Below are 5,402 nucleotides of genomic sequence, written 5' to 3'. Positions count from 1 at the left end.
AGTCATCCGTGCGCTGCTAGCTGGTGGGGGAGCTCCTCCGCCCCCTCCTGCCCTCCCCTCTCCTCCAATTGCAGGTGCATCCGCGGTTGCTAGGAGTCAGACGCAAGCAAGCCCCGGCAGATGGACACTTCGCCCCACTTGCAAGCGCTGGAGATAAGGCCCCGACGCCAGGCAACACCCCTCCCGCTGTTTTGATTTCCTTTTTTCCAGGCTTCAGCTAATTCCCTCTCAGCCTTTTCATACCGAAAAAGGAGATCCTACCTGGCACTAGTTTAATGAGAGACGTTTTTCTAAACTATGGAACCAAAGCTAGTGGAAACGCTGGTTCAAAAGCCCATTGAGGTATGAACCCATCACTCTCCACCTCTGGAGGAGTGTGTGTATCGAATCACGTAGATTACTACTCAGCTCTCTGAAGGAAAGTCAAGATTAAATTTTATCTACATCTGTCCAGACATTTATAGCACACACACCACCACCATTCCCCGCCTCCAATAAATAGAAGAGCAAATAGTTAAAACATTCCCAATCTTCTCAAGATCAAAACATCCCAGAAATTTGGGGGAAAAAACGAATTGAAACTAAACCCAGACAAGAAAGTAGTGATGCTGGTTGAAGGACATTATGCTTCCAACCTTTGATGGGGTTCAGTTGACTCTGGCTGACCCAGTTAAGAACCTAGGGATTATACTAGATCCAATCCTGCTACAAAAAAAGGCATTCTCACAACTCAGACTAGCCTGGAAGATGACCCTACCTGGACACGGCCGATCTGGCCACCTGGAATCATCGCACAGTAACATTGAGACTAGACGACTGCCATCTAGATAGGCCTTCCCTCAAAGTTGACTCCGAGACTCCAGCTAGGGCAGAACACTGCAGCTTGTTTACAGAGCATGCATATCACTCCCATTCTGCAGTCACTCCATTGGCTTCCAATCAGTTATTAGGCTCAATTCAAGATCATGACTATCATATTCAAAGCCCTTCATGGCCTCTTCCCCATGTTCAGCCATAGCAGCTTCACTCCAATGGATAGAGCCTTCTGCAGATACCACCCTGCTGTTGGGCAAAATTAACAGCTGCCTGCACACATGCAGCTTATGGAATGGCCCATCTGAGGACAGGAAAGCTCCCACTCTACTAGCTTTCTGCAAACTATGCAAAACCGAACTATTCAGGAGTGCTTTCTACACAAATTATAGGGCTGTGTTGTAAGAAATAGCTCGGAAAGATGCATTGATAGGGACAGGGACTATATACTATTCTGCTTAGTACAGTCTGCTGATGTAGACATGTGTCTACTAGGGGGTTTCCATGTTGCTAAACATGCTGTGTAAATTAGTTATGCTTTGTTTCAGAAAGATTTCATCTCTGTGCCTGGCTTTATGCTTGTTTTTTCAAATTTTCTGCTACCATATCTCTTTCACTGAATGCCCGACTCCTAACTGTTCATTATTGTACTTTGCTCAGTGAATGTCCTAGCTGTTGATTATATTGTATTCTCACTCGCACTGATCCACCCTCAGTGAGAAAAGCAGACTATAAATTAATAATAACAAATAACAAAAACATCTTTATTTGGTTTCACAGAACAACAAGTTTTGATACACTGCAGCAGAAATTCAAAGGGAAGGCAAATTTATGTTCACTACCTGGCTTAGCTCTAGAGTACATTTCATCAGGGCTTTTTTTCTGGGAAAAGAGGTGGTGGAACTCAGTGGTTTGCCCTTGGAGAAAATGGTCACATGGCTGGTGGCCCCACCCCCTGATCTCCAGACAGAGGGGAGTTTAGATTGCCCTATGCACCGCTCAGCGCGTAGGGCAATCTAAACTCCCCTCTGTCTGGAGATCAGGGGGCGGGGCCACCAGCCATGTGACCATTTTCAAGAGGTTCCAGAACTCCGTTCCCTCGCGTTCCCCCTGAAAAAAAGCCCTGCATTTCACACACCAAATTAAAAGTTGCTCATTCATTTCCTATTACTTTATTGACAACACATTTATTGGAAATGTTTTTAAACCCCTAGGAATCACATGATCAGAATTAAATTATGGATCCAAAACATTCTAATCTAGAGCATTCTTAAACCAAGACCTGATTACACCATATAATCCCTTTTAATTGGGAACAAAATACCTTAAAATACTGTGTAAAGGCTGGAATAGTCATATTCAAGATGTGCAAAAACCTGTCACCTGAGTGATATTGTGGGTAAGGTTTCTTCACTCAAGGAAAACAAAATCAATTCCTGTAAAAAGTCTGTATATAATTGCTCATTTGCATGTGACTAGAAACCTTAATGTCTGGGAACTGTGTTACCATGGATGCTTAGATACACACAGAATGGAGGGGAAAAATTACATCAGGAGTAAACACTTCCTCCAGATGTAACTAAAGAAAAAGTGCTTGGGGGTTTTGCCTATTTGTAGATAATACCCACATTGTCTTCTTTTGACTCTTTACCTAGTGTATCATCTAAAATTAATCTCCTGTATTGTTAACACGATAGTATTTCCATGTGCACCCAGCCTTTTAAAGGTACCTGTGTTATCTATGCATTCAGCTTTGCATTCTAAAGACATTTGATTGATCGCTTTTTAAATATTTGCAACTGGAAGCTGCCATTTACCTCTCTCCACCTTTCCCAGAAGGCCAAATTGAAAGTAGGTAACAGCTCCACCACCATCTATTGAAATCTAACAGCCATTTTACACAAGAAAGACAGGAGGCCTTAGAGATCATGACTCAAACATCTTTTTTCCCTTTCCTCTTTAAAAAAATGCCGACAGATGAAGAGTTCGGGAAACCTCAAATACTACTTTGGTTTCTTTTAGGATTTTCCTCTGGACCAACAGTGCTAGGTTTAACCTCTTTTACTGTTTAACCTCATAAGCACTGCACTTGGCACAATCTCTTCCAGAGATACATCACTGGCTTGGGAGTAATAAATACAAGTTGATATGAGTTTTATGCATAGTCCACCAGAAATAAACTGCATTCAGAATGACCCACTAGAGTTCTAGAAAGGTGAGGTTCAGCTTTGAAGACTTTCATTCCGTTACTTTATTTCCTCCAACACTTGACAAATCAAACAGCAATTTCATTTGTTTTGACATATCATCTGCTTGGATCAACTGCATTCCTTGCTGTAACAAATACATCCCTTAGCCTATAGAGCACAATAGGAGACCAAGCAGAGATCTCCTTGAGTTCATTGACAGAGTTCACAACTTCCTTCTGTCACCTTAAGGGAAACAGCCCAACTTTAGCATCTCCCTCCCCTGCACAGTTTCCTTCTGTTCATGTTCCGGATGGTACATAAGAATAGCATAGTTCTCTGCTGGCTCATTGGGTTCCAGTAAAGGAAAGCTCTTAAAAGGCAATTTTCTCTTTTTAGATTCTGGCAAACCTTACTAGTTGACTGATACAAAATCATCAGTGGTATTTGTTCCCACTTTAAATGTCACCAGTGTGCAGATTAGCACAATGTGAAACAAATACTTTCACCCCAGCATGGTCTTGGTTTATCTCAAAAAGCAAGCCCTTTCCTTCACTGGAGGGCACTTTGGGAGCGGTTTCCAACTCCTTGCTCCTATAGCAACTTATAGATGTTTTGAGTTGCTTTCAGAAGATTTACAACTTCTCTTCTTAGAAACTGGATTGGCTTTCCGTTACCCTAATTATTCTTTTCCCCCAAACCACTGGCTCTACCTTCCACAGATGGAAGTACTCTTAGTTCAACACTTTGTATAGTGCTTAAGAGCAGCAGGACTCTAATTTGGAAAACCAGGTTTGATTCCCCACTTGAAGCCAGCTGGGTGACCTTGGGTCAGTCACAGCTTCTTGGAGCTCTCTCAGCCCCACCCACCTCACAGGGTGATTGTTGTGGGGATAATAATGACATACTTTGTAAAGCACTCTAAGTGGGTTTTAAGTTGTCTTGAAGGGTGGTATATAAGTCGGATGTTATCATTTTATATTTTTACTCTTATCAGGGCTTAATAGACAGAAACTGAGAGCGGAACTACAAGTGACAAAAGGCACAAGTTGGACACTTGTCAGCTTCCCTCAAGTTTTGATGGGAAATGTAGGCAGCTTAGCAGAATGTTGGACAAGTGACAGTTGAAAAGTCCATTGGACAGCAGTCAGAGAGCCAAGCTGCAAGACTAGGATGCCTACATTTCCCATCAAAACTTGAGGGAAGCTGACAAGTGTCCAACCTGTGCCTTTTTGTCACTTGTAGTTCCGCTCTGTTTCTTTCTTTCTAGGTCAAAGGACTTGAAACACAACCTAAAGTTACTATGTAGCAACCTCTGCTTCTTGCAAATCAAATCCCTGCTCTCCCTCTCCATTTCTCTCCTTTGTACTGTTTGAAATTCCATACAGTCTGCTTCCAGACAGAATCTTTCCTGGTAGGGTCACACTCGCTGAGATTCTCCCCGCCTTTTAACTAGGTTCCTCTTTCTGCCCCCCGCACACACAGTTTATGCCATGTCCTTAGAAAATATTTGGGTACCTTTGGCAGCCCTGTAGCACAGAGTGGTAAGCTGCAGTACTGCAGCCCAAGCTCTGCTCAAGACCTGAATTCGATCATGGCGGAAGACGGGTTCAAGTAGTCGGCTCAAGGTTGACTCAGCCTTCCATCTTTCCGAGGTCGGTGAAATGAGCACCCAGTTTCCTGGGGAAGGCAATGGCAAACCACCCCGTAAGAAGTCTGCCAAGAAAACGTGATGCAATCCCCCCCCCCCCCCGCCATGGGTCAGTAATGACTCGGTGCTTGCACCTTTACCTTTTTTAAACCTTCCACCATGCTGGAAGTCAAGCAGTACTAAAAGCATTAGGTGCTCCACAGTTGTAAATGCTTCCAAGCTGTCAGCTTCAACTCCCACAATGCAACCAAGGACACATTGATCACCATCTACCTAGGCTCTGACTTTTCTTTTTCTATGGCTGGACAAATAACTTCAATTCATTTTGTTATTCTCTTTGTAATCAGTCATCATTTAGGCAAATACTAGCTAGTCAAACACATGCTGCAAGTCTCAATTCCCTTATGTATACTTATCTCTACCCTCCAAGATTTTGGGGGAGTCCCACTCAGATTCAGCTGGCCCTTTCTGGTCAGGGGATTCTGTAGTTGCTTGCCAGATTTTAACAGAATAAGGAGCTTCGATGATCAGAACATCCCTTTTGCACTGCATTAGTGGCTTTCTTAGTGTCTGCACAGACAACTAAGTTTTGCCTACATCTAATGCAGGGAGTAGAATGAGGCAGATTGCTTAGGCTGTAGAGTGGATTAAACTACCATACTGCAGGTGGTGAACCACATGCTTGTTTAAAACAAGAAAACTTTGTAAACTAGCATAGCAAGGACAGTGTTGGATTTTAGGGATTTTTACAT

The sequence above is a fragment of the Eublepharis macularius genome, chromosome 2 (genome assembly GCF_028583425.1).
Source record: "Eublepharis macularius isolate TG4126 chromosome 2, MPM_Emac_v1.0, whole genome shotgun sequence".
Taxonomy (NCBI): domain Eukaryota; kingdom Metazoa; phylum Chordata; class Lepidosauria; order Squamata; family Eublepharidae; genus Eublepharis; species Eublepharis macularius.
Note: the sequence above shows the minus strand (reverse complement) of the source record.